The 26942-nt window shown below is 48.8% G+C and overlaps 1 long non-coding RNA gene across 1 annotated transcript in view; it reads left to right on the forward strand.

Annotated features, from left to right (window-relative positions):
- The first annotated feature begins 3498 nt into the window (after nucleotides 1–3498).
- LOC110342328 overlaps nucleotides 3499–26942 on the forward strand; it is a 61197-nt gene continuing 37753 nt past the window's right edge. The window contains exons 1-2 of the long non-coding RNA XR_002384373.1: nucleotides 3499–3754; nucleotides 5373–5464. This is a non-coding gene — a long non-coding RNA (uncharacterized LOC110342328). The remainder of the gene's footprint in view (nucleotides 3755–5372; nucleotides 5465–26942) is intronic.

Raw genomic sequence — 26942 nt, forward strand, 5'->3', positions numbered from 1 at the left:
TGACAATAGTGCTCCTCTCCCATGGATGACAATCAAATTTTCATCTCTGGACATTGCTAGATGTCCTGTGTGTGTGTGTGTGTGTGTGTGTGTGTGTGTGTGTGTGTGTGTGTGTGTGTAGGGGTAGAGGCACCTGTTGTAGATAATAAGAGTGTGCATTTTGATGCTCGCCAATGAGGTTGGAAGTGAAAATGAACAAAAGCACTGGACTCTTTGTGGGAACGCCCCTCTGTTGTGGGGGGTGGGGGGAGGCCCTCCCTTCCCAGCCACAGCTCTGCCACTCACCTGCAGTGTCATCTAGAACCATCTCAGCCCTCCCATGGAACAAGGAACAAAGGCAGCCACCGATTAGAGTTAATATTTAAATGATGTGCTCTAACCCCCAAGGCTACCCCTTCATAAAGGTAGACTTAGGTGAAAAAGACCTTAAGCCATCAGTGGCTTTGTTGAAGCCAGCCTGCCCTGCCCCATGCAGGGATTGATAGGCGGTGTCGAGTCGAGGCACCTAAATCACCCAGACCCCACAGATGCCAGGCAGAAAGCTCTTCTCATCAGGAAAGACCCTGTGGAGGACTCACAGTGTCATTCATTCAGGACAGGACGGCGCAGCAGACTGAGTGTAGGCAGGACAGAGGGCTACTGCATAGCCCCCTTTGGTGGCCTGTGTCTCTTTGGATAACAGGGAACCTATAAGTAATTGTTAGCTGGGCAAGTTGGGAGCCACCTGCATGGACCGATCTCATCTCTGCAAATCAGAAATTGAAAATGTAAGAGTGCTATTGGAAGGTAATATTTGACTCTTTCCTTTCCTCTCTCTCAATAGGGTCTCATTCATTATGTAGCTTGGGCCAGCCCCCAAACTTGCTGTGAATTCTGGGATTGTAGGTATGTGCTGCTATGCCTGGCAATGTTTATTCTTATCTGCCACTAATGGTTTTCTTCTTCCTCTAGTTTAAGACTCTTAAGGGCTATCTGAGTTAGTTCTTTGATTTGTAGACGAAGGAGAATTTAAGTCTGACCCAAGCTCCCCTCTACCTACATCTTCTCTTTTCCTGTAGTAGTGTGGTGGTGTTATGGGAAGATGGTCACCTAGTGGGACACTGCTTTGTCGTCTCTGCAGGCATGACCAGAGGACTTTTGGCCTGTCTAATGGGGGATATGGGAAGTGCTGTGTACTTCAGGATGAGGGGATTGGAGCCTGAGTTTTTGAAGTCACTGTCAATTATCCTCAGTGTCTTTCTGTCACCCACCCTGAATACCAGTAGTAGATGGAGCTACAGTGGGGAGAGGCCGGGTCCCTGGCTCACTCTATGGAGGAGGGTCACACACACACACCCAGGCATTCTGTGAGTGGTTTGCTTATAAAGTTCTACTGTATGTTGTGGAATATTGTTTTAACTACGTAAAGATGTGTTACATTTGCTTATGCAGAGGAGTATTACTTTAACTGTGTAAAGGTGTGTTACATTTGTTTACGCTGCATTTGTTTAACTATGTAAAGATGTGTTACATTTGTTTCACCTTGCCTGCCTAAGGCACCTGACTGATCTACTAAGGAGCCAAATGCCCAGTAACTAGTCAGAGAAGAGGTAGTCAGGGCTGGCAGCAGAGAGAATCAGTAGGAGGAGAAATCTAGGCTCAAGAGAAAGAGCAGAAGAAAAAAAAAAAGAGGACAGGAAGAAGGGGCAGAAGCCAGGCAGCAGCCACCGAGACATGGAGACAGCTGCAAAGACATACAGAAAGAATGAAAGGTAATAAAAGCCCCAAATCAAAATGCAGTTAAAGAGAAACAGATTAAAATGAGAGCTAAGCTAAGGCCAAGCATTCAAAAGTCTCCAAGTCATGATTTGGGAGCTGGTTGGAGGCCCTACAAGAAAAAGCCTGCTACAGTAAGTCACCGAGATTTGAAATTAGTAATCCTCTCCAATGCGTTGGCTCTCCTGATGCTTCCCAAGGCTGTCACTCTATCCCTAGACTCCATGAGGGTCCCCTAGCCAGAAGAAAACGCAGACCAGGCTAGTCCCCTGGTACATACTGGTGCCCCATCTTCAGAAGACAGGCCCTGGTGACCTTTCTTGAAGAGAGAGATGAAAAGCATGCCTGCTACCCTCATAGGAAAGGCATGGGCAAACCTGAGAAAGCTTGTTGTGTCCAGCCTGGTGCACTGATGTCTAGAGCCAAGGGAGGCATTTGCAGCGGCTGTCACAGGTCCTGCAGAGGCCAGAGCTGTCTGCAGAAGTGGCCTCACTCAAGACTTGGCAGGTACTGAATGGAATGTGATTTTCTCAGAGCTTGATCTTCCATCTCCACTGAAGCAAGCTGGACTCTTTGAGACCTGGGCTCGCTATTGCTCTCATTGAATTAGCAGGCCTGAGGAGAGCTGAGATTCAAAGACTTGGGGAATGACTCATTTATTCCCACACACCCACCATAAGCATGCTACTGAGGGAAGGACTTGAAGGTAAAAATGAATGACAAAACAAAAAACGAAAGCAAAACCCCAAAACGACCCTGGGGCCAAACTTTTCTCATTGGCTGTTCATCTTTTGGCCACTTACTTAACCTCTCTGAACTTAAATAGTTTCATATGCAATGTACTATGGGTGATGGTGAGCACTGTGGATCCTGCTAGCCTGACACCCAGCACGTGCTCTTGCCATGGCTATCGCAGGCATCTGAGAAAACAGCATCTTCTCCATTCAGTGACTCAAGTGGGGGTCCACAGGAATGCTGCAGTAGAGACCACCACTTCCGGGCATCTGAGCAGGGTGCCGATTCACCGGCTCTACAGGGTAGGGTGGAGGCTGAGAAGCAGGAGACCAGGTTACCAGGAACTGAACACAGCAGGGTCACAACCCCGGCCCTGGCATCCCAGGCATGCTCTGCAGCAGCCAGCTGCGGCCCTTGGGCAGACACCCAGCTTCCTCCCAGCTTCAGCCTCTTCATCTGGAAACCCAGTGGCTCCCACTCGCCGTGCCCAGGCTGCAGATCCAGGGAGAATAGTGGAGGACCAGAAGCTCTCCCAACCTGACGTTTTTACAAGGACTCTTGCCCAATAGGGGTCACCTGGCTGTTCCTCCCTCTTCTGCCATCGGAGGGCGCCGTGAGAGGCAGGCAGGGAATTTTCGTCTGCACCATGCGCCAAGGCCTAGACCCAACCCATTTGGTTTGCACTCTGACCCACCACGGTCTGCCATTTTGCTGTGTGGCTTTAGGCAAATCCTTCAACATGTGTGCAGTGGTTTGCACGGAGTCATATGAAGCAAACGGGAACCTGGGTTGCATTGGTTGGCCCTTGTCCTTCTGTCTTTCTGTCCAAGTGTCTTGCCCTCACCTTGTCCCTTCCAGGTGCGCTCTCTCTCTCTCTCTCTCTCTCTCTCTCTCTCTCTCTCTCTCTCTCTCTCTCTCTCTCTCTCTCTCCCCCCTTCTTGGTTTTCTTTGGCTCCCCCTGGCCCCCATCTGTGAACAGGGCAAAGTCCTGTCCAGTGTGCAGATTTCCCCGGAAGTGGTTTGCAGGTGACCAGCCTGGATGGTGGTCACTCAATACACCCGTAAGCTGTAAGTCCTTTATTGTAATCTCCATGAAGGACTGCACCTGACCCACCTGCCATGGAGCGCACAGCTGGGATGCTGTTGGGTGGATAAGGCTCACCGTGGAGCAGCCTGCTGTCTCTAGGCTGTTTGCAGTGTAGCGAGCACAGCTCTTGCCTGGCAGCCTGGTTTCCTGGAGGAAATCCTGGAAGACAGGTGACAGGTGAGTTTCTTCTCTTGGGACCTACGCACTCCAATGTTTTCCTTCTCCTCCACATTTCTCTAGGACCTCTACCAACAAATACTTTTTTTCCTGGGTGAAGAAATCACTAAGATTCTTTACTTTTTGGGATGGGAAAAAAAGAACCCTAAGAAGGTGTCCCTGTGACAGCAGGAAGTCCACCACGCTCCCTGTGTTTTATTTTGTTTTATCTTTTTTTATGAGACGCTTCAACCACTTGTATTGGGGCCCGAAACCCAAGAAACCAGTTCCAACTGTTTGCACCTCTCCCGCTGCTGCTTGCTAAATTTCATTAGGGCTAACAATTTGTAGAACCACTTACAGTGTAATGTGATTTGAATGGCTGGCCCTAACTTAGAGATGGAGGCTCCCCAGGCGTGGGAGCCCAGGCAGTGGAGATGGGGCCTCCGTGAAGTGGGGCGTGGTGCCGTGCTGTGGAGGCGGGCGGCAGCTCGCCAGCTGGAGTGTCCACCCTCAGAGTTAGAAGGGGCAGTCTCCAGCCTCCCTTCCCTCTTTGCCCTCAATCATTTTTGTTCTTGGAGCCCAAGCAATCTTAGACTTTCGGCATGCAATAAAACACGCTCAACCACAGGCCTTCGTTGAGCCAGGACTGCTGGAGCTGCTCGCCAAGCCCACTGGCCAGCAGTCTACATGGGTAGGCGGAATTGATAGTGTGGGTCCTGCCTCTGGCTTTGCTTTCTGTTTTGGCTTTGTAACTAAAACAGAGCTGATGCCTGAGAGATGCGACGGTCCGTTTTATTTTTATCCCCTATCAAAGTTTCACGCCCATGTGTGTAAGTGTGGAGAAGTTATGGTGTCACGGATTCAGTTTGCTTTTGGATCCCTGCCCTGCCTCATCCTGTGACCTTAGGCATGTCACTTTCCGTCCCTGAGTATCAATTTCCTGGTTTGCTAAACTAAGCTGGTGTTTCCTACCCTGCACGATAAACTAGGCAAAGCATCTAACAGCTTCGTCCACAAGAGCCATCACCAGCTGAGGAGAGCTTGCTCAGTTGCAATGAATTAAAGCATTTCATCCTTCAGTGCATTTGAGCCATGTGTCAGGGGATCAGTAGCCTCAAAACTAAATGATGGCGTATCTATGTGTTTTCCCATCAGCATGAAGTTTGGGACATCCGCACACATGCGATGCTCAGTAAGCATCCAGAAGGGACCCAGGCCTCCATCACCTCTCACCAGCAGGGGCTTGCTGACCAGACCAGCTTCAGTTTGGCACACGCACATGCCGGCTCTTTGCTCAGAGTTTAGAATATGAAGCTCAGAGTGGCTGTCTTAGTATCGGGCATTCCATGGTTGCCTTCCACCCCATCCTTTTCTTTTCCTTCATTTTGAGACAGGCTTTTGCTCTGGAAGGTAGGCTGGCGTCAAGCTCCACTACACCTTTCAAGCTCCCTTTGATGGGGTTTCCATTGAAACGAGAATTTTCAGGGAACTGGGAGGCAGCAGCCGGCCCTAAGGCTCAGGCTGTAGAGACCTGCTTGGATGATGAAGACTGGGTTGAAGCATGGGGCTCCAGCTTGGCTCCTGAGGGATAAGTTCCTTCAGCTAGCCCATTGCCCACCTGCTCTCTTATTTTCAGTTCATATTGTTGCCGAGACTGTTGGAAGCAGTGAAGAAACGGAAGGGACTGAGGGATCTCTGTGTAGCAGACAGACAGACCACAGAGGAGAGGTAGGTACTGGCAATGGAATATTAGTCAGACTCAAGGCAGAAGGATATCTTGCTGTGGGAGGGGATGTAGATAAAGTCTGGAGGAAATTGAGCTAAGTGAAATAAGCCAGGTACAGAAAGACAAATACTGGATACACTTCCATTTAGAGAGTCTAACATTGCCACATGTGTAGCAAGGATAGTGAGCTGCGGTCAGGAGGACTTGGAGGGCTGATGGAGAAGAGGTGAACCACAGTGTGTGTGCCTATAATGAACAAAATGATAACGTTCTCTTAAAAACTTGCTGATGGTGTTATGTTTTGAGGCAAAGAGAGGAGATGCGGGGGAGCGAGTAGAGGAGAACTAGATTTTAATGATTTGCAAATCCATCTTCTTTGGCACTGTCCCCTTTATTGAAGCTTTGTCTGGTGATGTCTGGGGACTAGGAAGGTCTTCTGTTCTGGAGTTTCTTTTTACTTTCCTGAAGGCGTTGTCTTATCTGTTAGTGTTCTGTTGGTTGTATGGCGTCTAATGAAGACTTTATAGTTAATCCTGTGACTATGGGATATTTAAGGGTAGCGTCAGGCATCTGACTTGGTGTTACCCAAGGCTCTTCGTCCTCTTTTTGCCCTTAGCATTGACCTCTTGCCTTATAATAGGAACAAGCAGGCCAATTTTGCCCCATGTATTTATGAAGAAAAATCAGTGCACAGTGCTCCTTGCCACTATTTCTAAGTGACAAAATCAGTGTTCAATTTCGTTGATCTTTCTGATGACTATGAATTGCTATCACACAAATTCAAAGGTCTTTTAAAATATAAATATGGGTCATCCAGATACACAAAGCATTACACACGACTTGTTTCAGGGAAGATGTGAACCCTCCCTCCTGCAGGACAAGGCCAGTCCTTTTACATGTACCCCTTGGCCCCACATCCATCGCGAAGGCGCCCTTCTCCTTATGTCCCTTCAGGCCACCAGGACCCAATCAGTACCTGGACCCCGAATCCACCCAAGCGCGTTAGAAACGGACCAGCAAGTCTCCAGCTGAATTCATAGGTGATGGTCACTCTGCATGGTTACCTGGGGAGGCAGCCTTGGCCTCCCTGTTAGGGAAGCAGCTGGCCCGGTGCCCACCCATGAGATCTGCTTCAGTCACAGCAGCTGGCCGCAGGGATCACCTGCACTCCCTCTGTGAACTGTGCAGGCTTTAAAGCCTTCCAAGAAACTCACAAACGCAGGGCTTGGCTCTCTGTCAGCGTTTCCCCAGGAAGCCTGGCGCCGTACCAGCCTTGCCACATTTTCTGCGAGTGACCTGGACAGGCCCCTTCATCCCCTCTTTTCTTTTTCCCGTCTCTCGAGTGCTTTAGTTCTTCACAAACCTGATTTACATGCTGGTCTAAGTCACTCGGATCCTCCAGAGCCTTTCCCACCTCATAAAGAGTCACAGGAGCCGATACCAGGCTCGGGTCTCTGCGGAACTTTCTCCTGTGAAGAGCTCTGTCTGGCCTGGGGAATTGGGCACCACACAGGTTCTCCTCTCCTGCAATAGCTCACTCACTGTCACTGCTATGCATTCTCTCCCCGGTTCCCAGACTCAAAAACGTTTTTTTTTGGACCCTAGAAAGGGCTGCTTAGCTCAGATTTATCTGGGGGCCCTTTCCCTTTGTCACGCCCTGGCTGCGAGGAACGGCGAATAAGACCCTCTGCCTCTCCCTCGCCTCCGTCTACTTGACTTACCAAATCATAGGCTGATACAGAGGAGGATGACACCAGCAGGTCTCCACCCCTACCCCCACCCCCGTAGCTGCCTCCTCACATGGGCAGAGACAGCTAAGCTTCAGTTGAGGTCTCCTCGGACCCGTGGCAGGTGCCGCTACTGCTTCCTCCACGGCCCCTAACACTCCCATTCCTCATATGCTGCTCCCTCCCAGGGATTGCAAGATGTTCTTGGTCCTTGGCCATTCTTGGGCTCTCAAAAGGTTCCCGCATTGTCCTGGCAGACCACGTGTGTGTCAAGGAGATGCATCATTCTATACACAGTAGAGAAGAGGATGGCTCCCCAGGGATCCCCACCAGGGGACATTTCAGCTTCTCAACAGCAGCCTCAAGTGTCTTTTCACTCATGGCAGAGAGGCAGTGCAGCAGCGTCTGTCGCAAGAGAGTTGAGCTGACCACCCAGGCACTGCAGTTGTGACCATGGCTACTCCACCTTCCCATCGCTTCGTTTCCGTGACACGCCAGGCACGGTGCGTCTGCTCGTCCAAAGCTCGTCTTGGATTCTGCTCTGCCCCTGTTTAGGTGCCAAGCGTTGTGCGCCTTTTCTGGGGAGACACGAGTGAATGGCCATTCGCCTGAGATTGGGCAACAGTAACAGGCCAAAGAAACGAACCCACACAACTCCAGCTTGGTGAGCCAATGAGTTTATTCGCCTCACACGTGGGAACGTGGGAGATTTATTTAGAAGAACGTGGGTGGCCTCCCCTGCACAGTTGCATCAGTGAAGAATGCCAACCCTGGAGGCCATGAGTGATGACCTCCCCGTAGCTGCCCAAGACAGAGTTACCCCTGTCATTTAACTGTGCACTACCTCTTACGTGCTTTAGCTGACGGGGGTTGCTAATCTTTGGCCATGGCGACATGAAGTTGGACTGCATTCACAGGTGTCCTGAGATACGTGGCAACCTGAGCTGCAGACTGGGTACTCCTGCTAGTACCACGAGAGCCCATACACAACTGGGCGGAGTTACAGGCTGCTGAAATGGGTGAGGACCTGCAGTCTCAGGTGAGGGTCTGAAGACCCCCCCCACACATACTAGGGACTGATAATTGGTCTTCGTCTTGTGGTGCTCACTTTTGGCCAAGCACAGGTGGCTTGATTTCAAGATAATAATGGCCATGGAACACACAGAAGACAGTGTTCCACCACGGTGGCAATGGGCAGTGAATGGTCCTAGCACCGTGATATGTCTTGAGCCAATGTAAGAGTCCCCCTTGGTGTGGAGAAATGTATCCCATCTGTGTGATGGCTTTTCTTCCCAATGACAGGAAGAAGCAGACGATTGCTACTCACTCACTTGTTCACTCGGGATCTTTCTCCTGCAGGGAAACTTAACACGGTCTGTCTTCATGCCTAACGCATACGCACCAAAGCTGGACGGCTCTAATTAACACGCCTCGATAATCTTCTTTGAGTTGAGATTTGTCTCTTTCAATGCTGTTATTCAACTGCTTTGTGTCTTTAGGGGCTTTCAGCATTTGATTTTTCATATCTGGAGTTTGGATCTTTTTCTTTTGACTGATTATGAAAATTCTCTCGGTGTGAGGATGATATAATTGGCTTTGTTTTGAGTCTTCTGTTTGTCCAGCTGTCTGGATGGTAAGCAAAACAAGCTAGCCAAAGCCAATAGCAGCCATCTCCCATCCATTCTCCACTGTTCAGCACTTCCTACGTTGTTGCCAACAGGCCTTTCGACCCAATCTATCCTGGGAAGTCTGTCTTTTGTATTCCCTGAATGTGACTTTTAAAAGACAAAAGATTTATTTTGTCTGAACAGAAACCAGTGCATTGCATGTAACTTTAAAATCGCTCCAATCCAGGGCCGGTTGGCAATACCAAATGGTATCAGATAACTCATTTCATTATTTTTCTCTGTGCCAGGGTTTAATATGTTTTGGGATATTGAAAGCAATCCCATTTGTGTGATACAGCCACTGGGAAGTTCCTAAGCCACTTACACCCTGGAATACAGTCATCATGCTAGAGTTTTGTGGAAGATGGCTCCCTTTAACGATAACTTACCCTTTACTGGAAAACTTTTATCTTTAATTCTTAAGTACATTTAAAGAAATTTGGTGCATATGAATGTATAAGATTATTCATGAGTCCTTATTTTTTTCTGATAGCTAACAACAGCATATGTAAGTACTATACAAGGTCCCCTACTATACTCTGGGGAGAAATCCTAAAGGATCTAGTAAAATAAACAGATTGTATGGGGTTACTTGGTCATGTGTGAGAGAATTCTCTTGACATAGGAAGACAGCTCTGAGGTAGAGTACTTGCCTAGCCTGGGCTCCATCCCCAGTGTGGCAATCAAGTAAAAAGTAAGCCAGTATTGGCTACATGTCTGATGTCAGTTGTCCTTCGATCGGAGCGGTAGGCAGGGTCCAGTCTGGACTGCACCAGCAAATTCTTGAATGACTAGGGTCAATTCCAAATGCTCTCCCAGCCTCAGTTTCTCTGCATGCAGACCTAGAGGTAACACTGCTACACAGGATTAAAGAATGGACACGAATTGTCCCGGGAAGAACATGCTGCTTGGACCTGCCCCTGGAGGAGTGGCATTGTCTCACGAAAGAGGATCTACGAAGCCCTGCTGCTCAGGTCTCTGCTCCAACTGTTTCTCCAGCTACACGTCACTATCACAAACCATGGCTTAAGCAGAATAGCAAGCACACCGTTTCTTGAAAACTTAAGTATCTATCTAGTCCTGGCGTATGGTGACGTGGATAGAACATTCTGGCTTTTTTTTTCTTTTAATCTCACAAAGCCAGTGTATCCAAACTCTCGTATGTATAGCTGAGATAACGCACAAAGGCACGCCATGGCACGCCACCGGATGGTTGAAGAGGTAACACCCGGTGCTGGCAGGGACAATGTGAGACGGGTATCTTTATACAGATGCCACTCAGTGTGGGGGGTGAGCCATAAAAAGGGCTCATGCAGCTCCCCGGGTCCTCCTCCTGCTTGGAATCCCTCATAAGGAAACAATCAGGGATAGGTGGGTGCATAAAAATTTATGTAGCAGCCATGTTCATAGCAGCGTTATTTATGGCTGTGTGATACCAGAAACTGCCTACATGTCTAACAATAGAGAAAATGGTTAAATAAATTACGGCACAACGCAACGGTAAAATATTATTCTGCCCTTAAAGTGTGGTCCACAAAGAATTTTAATGACAAGGAAAAACAGCTCTGATACGGCCTTGGAGGGGAAAGCCTGGCCACAGCCTAGCAAATGTTGCACGAGCTGAGCTCTGAGGGGGTCTCGCAGAAGGCTGCTTTCTTCACGCCGACCCTCGGCAGTGGGGAATGAGCAATGGAAGGCTGCTGCCCGTTGGTCTCCGCCAGAGGCGTTTGCACGCGTCGTCTTTGAGGTTGCTGTTGATTTTCTTTTCTTTGCGGTGCGTGGGGCAGATGAAGATCGCCTCGCGTCCGCTAGGCCCTGTGCCCTGTTCTGAGCTCTGCATCTCATTGCTTAGCGTTTGCACACTTGCGTTTTGTGAATGCTGCTGCCATCAACTTGTCTTGTGGTCTAGAGTATTCTGACAGCAACGTGGTGGTTTGATAAAGCAAGGTCTTAACTCCGTGGGGGTGTGGAGACTTCACGTGGAACAGTGTCCTGGGTGACTGGACCCCAGTGGGTGGCAGACGGCTGATGGTGTGCGTTAGCCAGGCCAGGGGTTCCTGTGAGGAGGCGCCGGTGGGTAGCGGCTCACCCCACCTTCTGAGCTTCGGCTACCTTAACCTAAGACCGTGAGCTAGGGCCTTGAACAAAGGGAGTACCTTCTCCCAGGTACACCAGAGACCGTGGGCCAGCAGGGTTTGTTTCTGGTGAGGGCTTCCTAACTTGCAGATGGCCATGTTACATGGGGACAGGGATGGGATGGTGGGATACAATCTCTGTGATGTCTCTTTTAGTAAGGGCACGGACCTCATCACAGGCCCCACCCCATGACCCCATTTCTCTCTAGTCATCTCTGAGGCCCCGCCTCCAAATAGCATCAATAGGGGCAGGGTAGGATATTACCATGACGATTTTGGAGGGGCACAGACATCAGACTCTTAAAACCGCCACCCACCTGAATCTGTCCTGCTGTCTCACACCTCGCGCACCTTCGAGACTTAGGATGGGAGACAGAGAATGACCCAGACCCTCCTCCCATATCCTCTGGAGTCCACAGGGAAGCAGAGGACTTGGCACTGCCTGTGGGTGCTCATGCCACGGCACCCGTAGGCACCCTCTAATGAAAGTGTGTCTTACACCAGCACCTGGAATCTCCACAATTCAAAGACAATTACTTTTACAAATGAAATAATCCTGGCATAGAAGCTTCTAGAAGCTTAAAAATGAAACCAGCACATTGAAGAGACTCTTGAGCACCCGTGCACAGTGCAGCCCTGCTCACGGGTGAGTCAGCCCAGGTGTGCACCCACAGTAGCTAGATTAAAAATGTTGGGGGACACATACGTATTCTAGAATACCATCTAGACATAAGAAAGCACAAACTCCTATCTTTTAAGATAACAGAGACGGGCCAGAAGGATGTCATGGCGAATGGAATGTCATGCAACTAGAAGACACACTGCATGTGGACTCTAGGTTGCTCTGTAAAGATCGGGATAATGGTGGGCCCCAGAGTCTGTGTAGAGCAGGGGATGGGGAGTGGTTGGTCAGGCCACAGGTGAAGTGTTTCAGTTGGGTACGAGGAACACGGCCTAGTGTCCCAAGCACAGCAAGGTGACTGTGCTAATCCTCTGACATTACATACCTCAAAATCAAGCAGGGAATTTCGGGTGTATTCACTGTAGAGACATGTTAGAGTTTGTGGTGATATATGTTAATTGCTTTGAATTGCTCATTTCTCCATGTGTATGTGAATTAATGCTTTATCTTAGCCAAAAAGTCTGGGGAGCAATGTAAACACGAAAGGAGACCTCACATGTACTTAATACATATGTAAAGGTACTTTCTTAAAAAAAAAAAAGCTTACATAATGTCACAGACTGAAAGCAGCACTGGGGTTCAAAATTCTGTTCCTCTGTGGTCTCGGGACACACGACGACCTGGAAGCAGGAATCGCCTAGACAAGCCCTGTGGTTGAGAGCCAGGGGAAGATGCTGAGCTCGGGCTGTGGTGCCTCTAGTCCCATTCTCTCCCCGTGGCGTTAGCGCGGCTCAGAGCAGAGGTTTCCTGTGCCCCTGTTAATGCGTCTGGTAAAGGATGGGTAGGAAAGGAGCCTGGATTGGCAGGAGCATCCAAGGCAGCAGAGTGTGCGTCTCCAGCTAAGGGGCGACGATGCCAGCGAGGAGCTCCCAGGATTGTTTGCTGCTGCCGTCATCGGCCGGAGACTGGCAGGTGTGCAGCTCTGGGTGTGAGCCTAGACTCTGGGTTCACATCTGTTGAGCGTTAGTGCTGGGGTGAGGTGGGTGTGGCTGGGCAGTAACCAGCTTCAGACAGGAGCAAGTCTGGGCTCATGTACCCTGCACCCAGGAGCCAGTGGCTCATTAAAGAGGGAGGGCAAAGAACAATTACGCACAGACTTCTGAAGGGCATGACCACGAGGAGTGGGGGCTGAAGTGGGAGCTCTCTCTCCGGGGCCCTGGCATGCAGGGAGAGCGGAAGGCATGAAAGGAGATGGAGAGAGCCCCCAGGGGCCACTTGCTAAGGTCAGGATTGTGCCGTGAATAAGCCAGGGTGGCCAGGAAGGGAAGGAGGCCTGGTCTTGGGCTTGATGGGACCTGAACTGCGAGCCTTGGTGAGCTCTGGATGGAGGGAGTGGCAGGCTTCCAGGAGGATAAAGGGAGCAGAAGTGACTGCAGGCTGGGTTTGGGGTGGAGGAAAGAACCCCGAGGTTTGACGGTATCTACAGCCTGGCCCTAACCCTGACTCTGCCCTTACCCAGGATGGTGCTGTCTCCCACAAATACAATGCCAACCATCTATGCACTTTAAATTTTTCCTGGTGGCCTCTAGTAACCAAAGAAATGAACTTAAAAATGTATTGAGCCCAATGTTGCAAAGATATTTCTGTTTAATGCAACAATAATTATTGGCATGGTTCACATCTGTCCCTGAGAGTTGGCTGGATGTCCCAAAGCTCATCTCAGTTCAGATAAGTGACACTCCCAGAGTTCTGGGTGGCTCCCAGCTGTGGGTTGGACAATGTGGCCTATACCCACAGAGGCTGTGTCAAGTTGACCTCTGTAGCCACCTTTCTCCATTTCCGGTTCTCTCTCTGTCTGCCACTGCAAGGTGAACTTGAGTGGATGACTGTCTTCACTGGCTACTGGGTCAGGTTGGCGTCCAACATAGCCTTTTATCCCCCATGGCTTTGCTGAACTCATGGCTGGTTACTGTTGTTAGGATCAGAACTGGATGGTAACCCAGGACTTCTTGGAGGAGCTATCTTAGGGGAGGAAGAGTTTTAAAGACAAAAGAAACCCCGGAATCCATGCAGTTCCCTGTGTTCTGAAGGACTTCTGTTTTCCAGGGGTGGGTGGCTGTGGACTGACCCCACGTGGCTGCTTAGGTTGTGCTAATTTGTAAGAGTGGCATTAGATAGTTCATTTGAAAACTAGATTTGGAGCTATGACAGCAGGCCAAGGAGCCTGAATTTCAGATACCCTCTTGTTGTCCCAGGCAGGCAGGTACCATGCCTCGAGTCCACCTCTCGACCCCAGTTTCAAACTTCTAGATCCAATTGGCTTGGGAGAAAAGAAGTTCATGTCTAGAGATGGTTGGGTGTTCCTGGAGACTGGTGGGCTATGGGGTTAGGGAGGAAAACTGTACTGTTCTCGGTTTAAGTCTTAGCTCTGTGAGCATGGGGACATCCATTAGCCTCTTGGCTTTTTTGTCTATGGTGTAGGGATGTGAACGTTACAGTTAGAGGAGTTTGTTAGGCTACAGTAGGAGGGAATGTGTAAAGCTCCTGACTTGCTACTGAGGGCTCAGCCGCCAGGAACAGCATGGGGTGTGGTTGCTGATGTCACCATCGCCACTGCTGTTCACAGGGCAAGCCTGGGCTGAGTGTGTTCTGTGGGGTAGGACAGGCACTGGGGAAGAGGCTGGCCTGGGAAATGAGGCAGGGAGGCGGCCTCCTTACCAGAAGTCTAAAAGGTTCAATCAAAGGTCTCTCAACAGGGCAAGGAGGAGCAGCCTGGCATTTGTCCCAGGCTGCAGTGTCAGCATCTAGGCCATCCCCAGGGCCACACCGAGTTGCATGCTCTTGGCCACAGGTGTTCAGCTCCGCTGTCCGTGTCCGGAGTCATTCTCCAAGCCACATTTCTGATATGTCCAGGATATATCAGTAGAAAAGAGAAATGATGAACTCAGCGGGAAGTTGCATTATTTTGGTACAGATTGGCCCTTAGAACTAGACTACCCGAATTGGCAAGCTCCAGGGGAAGCAAGAGACTTTTGTCTTCAATAAAGGAAGATGAAGAGCACTTGGAAGACACTCAGTAACCATAAGAGCACACAGGGGCACGTGGGCCCCCACACCCAATGACCTAAGTACACACAGGGGTGCGTGGGCCCCCACACCCAATGACCTAAGTACACACAGGGGTGCGTGGGCCCCCACACCCAATGACCTAAGTACACACAGGGGCGCGTGGGCCCACACACCCAATGACCTAAGTACACACAGGGGTGCGTGGGCCCCCACACCCAATGACCTAAGTACACACAGGGGTGCGTGGGCCCACACAGACACTGACCTAAGTACACACAGGGGCGCGTGGGCCCCCACACCCAATGACCTAAGTACACACAGGGGTGCGTGGGCCCCCACACCCAATGACCTAAGTACACACAGGGGTGCGTGGGCCCACACAGACACTGACCTAAGTACACACAGGGGTGCGTGGGCCCCCACACCCAATGACCTAAGTACACACAGGGGTGCGTGGGCCCACACAGACACTGACCTAAGTACACACAGGGGCGCGTGGGCCCCCACACCCAATGACCTAAGTACACACAGGGGTGCGTGGGCCCCCACACCCAATGACCTAAGTACACACAGGGGCGCGTGGGCCCCCACACCCAATGACCTAAGTACACACAGGGGTGCGTGGGCCCACACAGACACTGACCTAAGTACACACAGGGGCGCGTGGGCCCCCACACCCAATGACCTAAGTACACACAGGGGCGCGTGGGCCCCCACACCCAATGACCTAAGTACACACAGGGGCGCGTGGGCCCCCACAGACACTGAAAGACACTCAATAACCATAAGTGCATACAGGGTGCATGGACACACACGGAGAGGTGCACACACACCATACACACACGTAAAAAATTAAAACATGAATGAAAAAACAATAAATGCCCATACATGAGTGAATCAAAGCTCCTAGGGTGACTCCAAAGGCCGGTGTGTGTGCATTTTGAATAAACCCTGACTTACCAGGGTTGCCCTGCAGTTCATACTTGGGAAGGAGCTGTGGAGGGCCCTGGGATCTTTCTGCCTCTCCTTTCCCCGACTTCTGGGGTTACAGAAGCTGACTACTCCTCTTGGCTTTTATGTGAGTGCTGGGGTTTTGAACTCAGCTCCTCATGATTTTACAGCAAGCACTTTACCTGCTGGGTCATATCTCCAGCACCTAGGAACACTGGACCGTTGTGACTTGATTTGCATTTTCTTAATGTTTAGCAACTGGTCCGTACCTTTGACTTTGGAGATTCTCTAAGTCATAAGAGCAGGGCTGTCTGAGGTCCAAGGACTATACTTTGGGAAGTGCTGTTTCAAAGGAAATGTGCATATATTACTGGTGGTTGGGGTCTGGGTTGGGTGTTTCCAGGCCCTTGGCCTCTTAGCCAGAGAATTGAACATGGGGGCTCACACAGATTTGCAGAAGAGGCGAGACAGATTTGTGTGGAGTAAAGGGTTAGTGCAGATTAGAGACAAGTACAGCTGTCAAGATTGACAGCCGGGCCACACCACATGAGTGAGGATGCTTATGTGCCCCAGGCCACAGCCCAGGGTGTCCTTTTATGGGATCTAAGGGAGGAAGGGGCTAGCATGTAAGGGGGTGTTGCTTGTGTGGTTCTCTCTTGATTTTGGTCAGTTTAGGCTATACGATTATCTTTATGGTGCCTTTCCCTTCCCACGTGGCACCTGACTTTCATCATCTGCATGCTCCGTTATGCATAGGCATAAGATGGCAAACGGGACTCTCCCTGAAAGGTTACTAGGGGACGCAGTTTTGACTTACTGCACGTGCACTCAAAACTACTCCAGGCCGGATTGGCCCTTCTATTCTTTACACCCAGACGCATTGGAACACACCTGAGTAGAAACTGTCTAAATATGATTGTTCCGGGGGAGGGGAGGGGGAGCCCATATCATTGTTCAAAGCTGGGAGGTTGAGGAGGGGGGTTGAGGTTTGCTAGCACATTGTTCAGAGTGGGGTGTGCATGCCTTGTATATGCATGAAAGGAAGTAATGCTGCCAGTAACATTGTCACAGAAAGTGTGTGTGTGTGTGTGTGTGTGTGTGCGCGCGCGCGCACGCGCGCGCGTGAGTGCATGCGTGTACCTCAGTCCCTTGAGACAGGGTCTCTCAGTGAGCCCAAATCACCGTTTTCCAGCTAGTCTGGCAGCCAGCAAGTCTCAGAGATCTTCCTTTTCAGTCCTGACCCCACTGCACCCCTTAGATCTGGGTGTCTGCCGCCATGCCTGGCATTTTGTGTGGATGCTGGATCTGGGACCCCCGTGTCTGCACCGCAAGCGGGATTCACCTCTGAGCCGTCTCCCCTGCCTGCAGCAAGTAATATGTAAAATTGTAGGGCTTAATTATTATGACCAAAATTCCTCTGTCATAAGAAGGATGCTCAGCGCCCCCCCACCTGCTTCAGGTGATGCCAAGAGAAGGAGGGCATCTGTGCCCCTGAGGTTTGTCCCATGCCTTCAGACTGCCCCAGAGTTGGGTCTGTCATACTTGTTAACTATACACACAGAGAAATGTCATTTGTGGAGTGTTTGCTATTTTCAAGGAGGGTACTTAGCCCTCTAGCATGGGGGATCTTCTCATCTTCACAGTGGCCTGATGAGGGCCCTATTAGGGTTGCCAGGGTTTCCTGTCTTTGTTTGACACAGGATACCGAGAGATGCTGAACAACTGATTTTGGTGTGGGCTGGGGGGTCCTTGAAGCATGAACGGTTAAAGAGGTGTACAAATGCCGGGCGTTGGTGGCGCACGCCTTTAATCCCAGCACTCGGGAGGCAGAGGCAGGCGGATCTCTGTGAGTTTGAGGCCGGGCTGGACCGACAGCCTCCAAAACAATACAGAGAAACTCTGTCTCGTGAAAACCAAAAAAAAAAAAAAAAAAAAAAAAAAAGAGTTGTACAAATTGGGTCATTTTGTGCTCACGTTTCCCAAGATGGGGCTTTCCAGGAAGATGGGGAAGTCAGTGCCAGGGTTGTTTGGGAGGTGACCTCCCTGCTGGTCTTCCAGTGACCCCCCCCAAAGAGTCACACCACTCACAGGAATGCAGAGAGCCCTCACATCTCCCTAGTCTCTGGCCATTGGCAAGCTTAACTCTCCTGCTGAAAGATGAGACTGGTTTCCATGGACCTACGGGTTGCTTCAAGTTGGGCAAACAGCATTTTTCGTGAGCACTGCGTAATGAGGTGTGGCGGCCTCTTGTCATGAAAACTCGTCTTTCCCCGAGGAACCCTGCCTATGCGATGGCTCCATGCCTGGAGACAGTAGGCACTGACTGACTTTGTGTGACTCGAGATAAAAGGATACTAATAAATGTTTGTTGAAGGGCCAGGTGATTGTGTGCCAGGCAGGGGTGAGTGGGTGGTGGTGATCAGGGACCATTGGCATATTCAGCAGCTGGTAGTTCACAGAGGCCCTAGGCCTGTGTGCAGGAGGTAGTTTAGTTCATGAGGAGGACCCTCGGGGCGAGTCCCCCTAAGCACATGGCCTCAGAAGGTAGTCTGGTGAGTTGTCCGATTGCTTCTCTGAGGAGGCCCAGACCCTGAGAGCCAATGCTCCTCTTCGTCATCTTTCCCTGGACATCTGAAAGACCAAGTTTTCTCTCCTCCGTGTGTGCAAGCCAACTCCCCAGTGCTTCCAGCCCAACAGGGTTACCGGTGGTCTCATTTAACTGGGAATCTGGCCTCTGCCCTTGACACTTCTTATCTTCTCTGGTCTAGCACTGTCTTACAGGCTTCACTTCCTGAGCCCAACTTTCTTCTCGTCCCTGTTCACATTTTATGCCACCACGCTTGCCGGACCATTCCCCATGTTCCCAGCCAGGATCAGCCTGTGACTGCTCTGATCCACCTTTATGTTGCTACAGGACGGCTGGACCAGGCAGCTGTCCCTTAGTAGTAAGCGCGGCCTTTCTCGAATAGAACCTGTGGTCAGCACCTCAGCTCACTGGTCAGGTCTTGCTCGAGAGCCATCCCCTTGCTTTCCCCGCCTTCTCACGCAGGAGGTGGTTTTCTGGCTCTCTCTTTAGAGTTCTAGTCCTTGGTATTACCACTGACTCGACTTTCCCCAGCTGACCCCTGTCCTTCTGTGGGTCCCAGTTCAACTTAACGTATTTCAGGAAATAACTTCCTTGACGCCTATCATGGATGCTTTCTCGTCTCTTGGTCACAATCATGTGCTGCAGAGTGTCAGCTGTTTCTCACTGTCTTGTCCACCCTATGTAGTTCATTGCCTATTAGAAAAGCGAATCTTATCAGTGTTTTCATAAAGAATTCAGCCCCCATCCTGATGCTCACCTTTGCCACCGCACCGTGGAAGAGGAGAAGTAGACGCTGTGTACACGAGGGAGTGAGGGAGTGGACAGGTCTGTGTTCCAATAAAACTTTATTTGTAAACACCGAGATGTAAGATTTCATATCTCACAAACACCACCTGGCTTAAAAGTCCTTAAATTGTAGGACTCACCTGTTGCTCTTGGGCTCAGAGGTGGACACAGTGGACCTGTTTGGTCTGCACAACTGCAGCTTGCCACCTCCGCCTGGAATATAAGCCCCATGGAATCCACAGTTCGTCAACGCATATGCATTGTGGGAGAGTTCCTGGTGGAAAGAGAAAAGCCCTTCATATACCCGAGGGCTGAAGGATAGGGGAACAGCTATACACATGGTGCTACTTGAACATCTCTCAAACATGGGACGTCCTGTTTTGGAGAACCAGGGAAAGCACAGGAAGTAGAAATGAAGGGAAGTGGCTGGTAGTGAGTGTTAGGCCATCCAAAGATGGGTCAAGAAGAGTCCCTAGACCTCCGTGTAGCAGTCTACCTCTAGCCTGAACAACCTTCTTTGTCCTTTGTTTTCCTTGCCCAGAGACCTCTAAGCAAAGGCTGAGCCGCAGCTCCCATGGGTCTTCGCCAACCGTGGGGGCTCATACATGTTTTGTACCTGCTCAGGGAGCTGCTGGTTGAATACACTGTCATTTAATTGGAATTTTCCCAATACATTGACATTAAAGTGGAAAATTGTACCTGGTCTTTAAAAATGACGATCGGCCTTTAATTCCTACCCTGCATTTATAACACCTGGTTTAACCCAGAACACTTCTTATTGTGGCCCCCCAGTAAATATCTGTCTGCTTCTCTGATGGTATCATTTGTCTCTCTGTGAGCGCTTAGGGACGAAACGCTTTAAAAGAGTGAAAGTATTCGGCTGTTTGCTTCATAACTCATGATGCATCCTGCTCATTGCCTTGTGGTCATTCTGTAGGCTGTCATGGTCGTTGGGTTCTGTGGATTGCTGAGGGAGGCCTCTTTTGGATTGTCGCTCTGGGCATCAGTGGAACCATTTGGAGTTAAGAAAAACTCCAGCAACTGATTGAATTCAAGGAAAGATATAGCTAGAACCCATGTTTCATCCCATTTCAGAACCCATGGTGAGTAAGACTTGATCAAACAAAGATTGATGAACATTTAAAAGACAGAATTTACCTCTAGACATAGAACTGAGACAGAAATACAATGACAAAGCTGATTTATAATAATCAGAATAAAATTTCAGGTCAGGCCTCCCTCCATAACAGGAAAATCATTAAAAGAAAGGTAACATTACAGAATTATTTTTCTGGAAAGACACAGACTACGTGGAATGTTCTAATCACCAAGGGTGAGGAATCCCAACTGGAAACCATATGGAGACCCTGCGGGGTGTGTGTGTGTGTGTGTGCCTGACTATGTGTGTATGTATATATGGATGGATGCTAGTAGATGTGGACAGATTCCTCAAGGAATAAATGCCTTTGACCCACAAATACTTAGAAAAAACATCCAGTCTTATTAGTAATCAAGTAACGCACAAATGAAGCATCCAGAGACAGCCATGTTCTGCCAAGCCGGCAGAGATAAAAGGCAAACGATGGTGAAGCATGTGGTCAGATGTGCTGAGGACTGCAACGCCGTGACGCTCTAGAGCAGAGGTTCGCAACCCGTGGCTCAAGACCCCTTTGCAGCTTGCATATCAGATATGCTCGCATTACGATTCATCGCAGTAGCAAAATGACAGTTACGAAGTAGCAACAAAAATACATTTAGTGTGCGTGTGTGTGTGTGTGTGTGTGTGTGTGTGTGTGTGTGTGTGTGTGTCTCACCACGCCCAAGGGTCACCGCGTTAGGAAGGTTGAGAACCAGTGACCTAGAGTCTACATTTCTGCATGAGAACTTGAGAGCATCGCCGTGTTTAGAGTCTCTCTGTTGCCCTGTTAGGATGAAGGCCCTGACTGACTGAGCCATGACCCACCTGCTCGGTAGAGTGATGAGGTGAATGAATGAAGGAATATGCTGAGATGGAGGAAACATGACCTAGTAGCAGGTTCACTGGGGACGCTTTCCCATTCATCTGTTTTTTTATGATGCGTAAATACCTAAAGTCCAGGGTTTCCAATCTCCCAGCTTAATAAATTGTCTACCACTTGGTTGACAAAATTGACAGTAGTCAAAATGAAGCCTCAGGGGAGGAAGCTGTGTCATGTGCTCAGTGTTTGAATTCCATGGGGGCACCTGGAACAAAATACTGGCTTATGTGCTGTGTTTGGGTGGGGGCATACCAAACGTTTTCTGTGGTAAATAGTTAAATACATTCTTGATCACCAACAATGGGACTTTAAGACCTTAGTAGATTAATTATAAATATGAAATCAATTGCAAGTGCTTTTCTCTTGAGTCTTCTCTGCAGTCATAATTAATTAACTAAATAAATTTAAAGAAGCCATATTATGTCCATTTGTAGAACAAATACAGTCTTCCACTGGGCGTGGACACTGTGCCCAGGTAAGCTGGACTTGAGGCCTAGAGTTAGCACGCTTGTCAAATGTCTTAGAGAATGACATTCTTGCTTGAAGCAATCTAATTAAACTCCATGTTGACTTGATGTGGCCCCCAGTGGACAGATCAAAACTATTTTTAGTTTGCAAGTGATCTGAGAAGAAATATTTAATTAGAATGGGGATGTTTAAAATAGTTTTCTCTCTTAATGTCGGTGCTTGGCGGCTTGTTTCCCTCCATGCCATTAATCACCAATGAAGGGATGTCAGGAGTCACAGTTGAAATCCGCCTTCTGTAGCTGTGTGTCGTGTGACTCAAGAGGCCAATCCTGTCTGGATTTGGGCATTTTCCTTCAGGTGAACGGCACCTAGAGTGTGGATAATTTAATTTAGATGGCATCTTCTGCAAAGGACCCCACACAGGGTATTTCTCCCACTGTGTTCTGTGCTCTGTGGGGTCACATTCAAACTGAGGAGAACATTCCGCAGTCCCCAGGCCGTGAAGGAGTTGAACTGCTTAAGACCTATGTGAAGACCAGGTTAAGCAGTAAGTGACATGAGAGAGAGAGAGAGAGAGAGAGAGAGAGAGAGAGAGAGAGAGATTGAAGCTTGAAGAACCAGGATGATGCTCAGTGGCTGAGCGCTTGCCTAGCATTTGTAAGAGTCTGAGTTTTCTTCTAATGTCAAACCCCCAAACAGAGAACTCAGGCTTGATCAACTTGCCAACCCATGCTGTACCCTTGCTTCCTCTCTCTCTCCCTTCCTCCTCCTCTCCCCACCCTCTTATGAGAAACTACAACAAATTTCCTTAGCGTGATAGAGCTAGGCACGTAGCTGTGTAGTCAATAGAAGCATCCCTCCACACCCCCCATCCAGTACATGCCAAAGCGCACATGTAGGAGCACATGCATACATTCTGCACACGGAGCTGGCTCTGGACACATTTCCTTTTCTTGTTGGCCTAGGCAGTACTAGTAACACACCAGTTCCCCCTTGGAAGCAAGGCATACCAAGGTGAGGGACTAAGGTTGAGCAAGATGGAGCCCCTCATGTCCTACAGGAAGTAAGTTACCAGAAGGAACTTACATCAAGTTCACCTACTGCTGTAGAAGTCTCTGGGCAGCAGTACTAAGAGGCGGGTGTTTATGGACATTTCCCTCTGGAGGTAGATTTCTTAATTGACCCAGAGATTATCAAGATGAGAGCATCTTGCATTTACATGGGTCCCAGGGAATCTGAGTTCCAGCCCTCAGGCTTGGGCATCAAACAGTTAAACACCAGGCCATTTCCCCAGCTCCAGTACATTTACTGTTGCAGATGTACCCTTGGGAGATAATCTAAGATCCTTACAGAAAGATGGTAACTAGAGACCATTCTCTACTCTGCTTCAGAACCTCAGTGTTCCTGATGTAGAGTGGACCACCCAACGAAGAAAAACGAAATGAATAGATTACAAATTAGAAGTAACATCTCCCATACATAAATCTTCAGTGTCCAGAGGATGAAATCATTTTACATGCCCAGATGTGTGCTCTGTGAGCTTAAACCATGCCTGTGGAAGACATGTCTCTGAGGATAGCTTTTAGAAATGTAGTTGAGTGTGACAGGTTCAAAACAATACCAACCTGGGGTTGGAGGGATGGTTCAGAGGGTCAGAGCACTTGCTGCTCTTTCAAAGAATGGAAGTTGGGCTCCCAGCACCCATGCTACACAGCTCATAACTGTAACTCCAGCTCTGGGGGATCCAATGCTCTTTTCTGGCTGCCGTAGTTACCAGCACATGCGTATACATGCAACCCCTTGCCACATTAATAAACAATAAAAAGTTTAAAAAGCAGACCCTGTTTCCTGATCCTTATAATTATTAAAACCCCTATTAGTAAAGCAGTGTATTTATAGTTTTAAGTGATCTGGTAGAACTTGTTTCAAAGTATTATGTGGCAGTGACCTGCTATTGGAAAGTTGTAGGTGATTCTAATTCTATACCCGAGAGCATTTCAAACCTCTGCTAAAGCAAACAAAATAAATGTGGGTGCCTTTGAGATCAGAAGCAATGACTATTTAGAATTGTGTTTTCCACGGGGCTACAGGTGTTTGCTGCAGCAGGGGAAGGCTGGAACTTAAGTGAGAAAGACTTACAGCTGGAGTAAAACTCTGAAAAGTGAGTAGTAGCTGTGCTTAACCAGTTTGATTAGATAGAGCGTAATTTTTACTTCTTGTATTCATATGGTTTCCAGATCATCAATAATGAAAGTGTTATTTAAAGAGAACACCTCCTTTTCCAAAGGAAAGCCAGGAGTTTAGGAAGGGAGGTTTTCTGGTTTTGTTTTTCAGATGGAGTCTGTATGCATAGCCCAAGCTCACCTTGACCTCAAGATCCTTTTGCCTTTGCTCTCCCAAGTGATAGGGTTGTGGGCGAAGCCTGCCATACCAGGAGACATTAAGACTGGCCACCATCTCTGCCTTTGGTCAGGAGCTTCATCTGGGTCCTTTGCCTCATTGCTTCTCTTCTGCCTATGGTCCTGGACAGCTTGCTGACCAGACAGTGTCCGTATGGCAACATGACAGGCTTTGGACGTTTTTCTAATAAGCAAATTCAAATGCTGTGAAGCAAGTTGTTCTTTTGGTATTTTAAAAGACATTGTTTTTGTGTGATAAGGTGGGATTTTCCCCCGTACCCATCACCTCTAATAACCCCCTGTCTCCAGGCACCAGCTCCTCACCCTAGGGCTGCATTCCAAGTCACTCCTACCAACACAGCAGTTTTTATCTTGTGGAATTCATTTTACAAGTAGTGAGGCCCGTCCTTCCCAGCTCCCACTCTTTCTTGGCTGTTCACATGCCATTACTCTTCACACCACACTGCCTCCCCAGGAAGGGCCATCGTGGCTATCTGGATGCTCACCTGCATCCCTGGGAGAACCCAAGAGGGCACTATGGAAGGAGAGGCAAGCCTGCCACTTGTCACCAAGGGGTCAGCCATTGTTCCCCAAGCGCTGCTGGCTGGGCTAACCCAGCTATGATAGAAGTCCCCGTGCTGGGGTGCTTCCTCTAGAGTCGGACACCTCCCCAGATTTGTAAGTTTGTTTCTAAAATCTGGTGTCCCCCTATCTTGTTTGCTCTTTTCTGTCATTTCATTCTGTCCTAGGTTAAACCAGATATAGATACAGAGTTGGCTGACTTCTTTGATTTACACACACACACACACACACACACACACACACACACACCCTAGGCTCTCTGGAGATATGATTCCCCTTTGAAGACTGTCCCTAGGTCCCATCTCAGACTCTTCCCATCCCAGCCTCCTCCTTTATAACATGCTAGGTGTGTCTGTCAGATCCCCAGTGGAAGGAGTGAGGGCCAGTGATCAAGTGTTACAAGACCCACATAGTTTCAGGGAATCAATGTATTGAGTCACTTGAAGAAGAGGGTAGCACCGGGGTAACCCATGCCCCTGAGAACTGGAAAAACCAAAACTCTACAGGTGTCTACAGGGCAACAGGGTGGGCAGCTTAGGAGCAGCAGCTGGGAGTGGGGCAGGACTGGCTTTGATGTGAGGCTGGCAAGGACCTGCCATGAGGTCACAAGGAACTAGGGAAATCCAGTCCATGTGACTATGGTAGCTTGCGTGCCAAATACCTCAGTGGCTGCCTGTTGTGTTTAGAGAGGATTGCTTTTCTGTCTTTCTTTTTTTGGCACAACATTGAAAATTGTCTCTTTCATACTTTTACTGTAATATATCTTTCCAGTATAAATTCAACTATTCCTCTCAGTTTGGCCTATATGCCCCTACATTGTTCTCAACGACCCCACCTGTGTTTTCCAACCTCTTCTTTCTCATGTCACATACCAACCATTGCCATAGAGTTTGAGTCTCTGGTGACAGCACAGCCCTGAAATAATTAGGCTTATGCTGTGGACTATGTCACCATGTGACTATGTGTTACATTTGTTTCTGCTGTGGAATATTACTTTAACTGTGTAAAGGTGTGTTACATTTGTTTCTGCTGCATTTGTTTAACTATGCAAAGATGTGTCACTGTTTCACCTTGCCTGCCTAGGGCACCTGATTTGTCTAATAAAAAGCTGAACGGCCAACAGCTAGGCAGGAGAGCGATAGGAAGGGCTGGCAGACAGAGAGAATAAGTAGGAGGAAAAATCTAGGAAGAGGAGAGGAGGAGGAGGAGGAGAGAATGGGGGAGAAAGGGAAGGAGACAGCCAGGCAGCTGCTGTAGGACATACAGAAAGAAAGGCAAAAAGCCTAAAGGTAGATGAAGAGAAACAGGTTGATTTAAGTTAAAGAAAGAAAAAAGCTAGTCAGAAAGGAGCCTGAGCTAACCATGAGCATTCATAATTAATAATAATTCTCTGTGTCGTGACTTGGGAGCTGATTGGTAGCCCCAAAGGAAAGGCTGGTATAGGCTTATGACACAGTCAATGGCTCTTAGTTAACTTTTGGTTAAAACAAACAAACAAACATACAAACACAACAACAAGCCCAAATTCCTTTAAGAAGAAAATACTGGGGAAATGACTCAGTGAGGAAGAGTTTCTTTATGAAAGCCATAGGAATTGAGTTCAAATCCCCAGGACCCACATAAAAACTTGACCCTGCAAGCCTGTAACTCCAGCATTAGGGAGAACAGAGACCACTGTTCCTGGAGTTCGTTGGTCCGCTTAGCTAGCAGAAATGATGGGATTTGGGTTTAGTGAGAGACCTCATCTCAAATGACAAGGTGATGAGTGATAGAGACAAGGCATCCTCCTCTGACCTCTTGTGTGAGTGCATAAGTGTGCACACACACACGAGAGAGAGAGAGAGAGAGAGAGAGAGAGAGAGAGAGAGAGAGAGAGAGAGAGAGAGAGAGAGAGAGGATATGAATATCAATGTTATTGCTTTTGCCTGGCAAATTTCACTCAGTTACCCACAAAAAGGGCAGAATTCCGGTGGCTCTTTTCATCGACGCCTCCTTTGACTTCCCACTAATTTAAGAACGTTCCTGTTAGACTATCCTTTGGGGTTGAGGATGTAGCTGAGAGGTGGAGCATTTGCCTGGATTATGTGAAATTTTGGATTTCATTCTCAATGCCACCACCACTACCACACGTAAGTCCTATTTGATACAAGGAAAGGCAAGCTTATCCCAAATTCGAGAACAGCTTGACAGGGTATTTGTTTGATTTCTGAAATGCTGAGAAGTCATTACATGTTGCTCAGAGAATACTGGCTGAATTCATGGTCCATATCAGGGCCCATGGCCATGGTGAGGGGCTGGTGTCAGGAGACAATCGTTGTGGGAGGTGATGGACACCAGGGGGGGAATCCCACCTTATCACACAGAAGTAATGCTAAGGCTAAAGCTGTGTGCTCACCAACATTAAAGATTATTCCAGAAAAACACAGGAATTTCTGGGCAGTAAGAATAGTGGCAAGAGTTCTCCCGGTG

This window comes from Mesocricetus auratus, unplaced genomic scaffold (assembly GCF_017639785.1).
Source record: "Mesocricetus auratus isolate SY011 unplaced genomic scaffold, BCM_Maur_2.0 Super-Scaffold_100006, whole genome shotgun sequence".
In the NCBI taxonomy this organism is placed as follows: domain Eukaryota; kingdom Metazoa; phylum Chordata; class Mammalia; order Rodentia; family Cricetidae; genus Mesocricetus; species Mesocricetus auratus.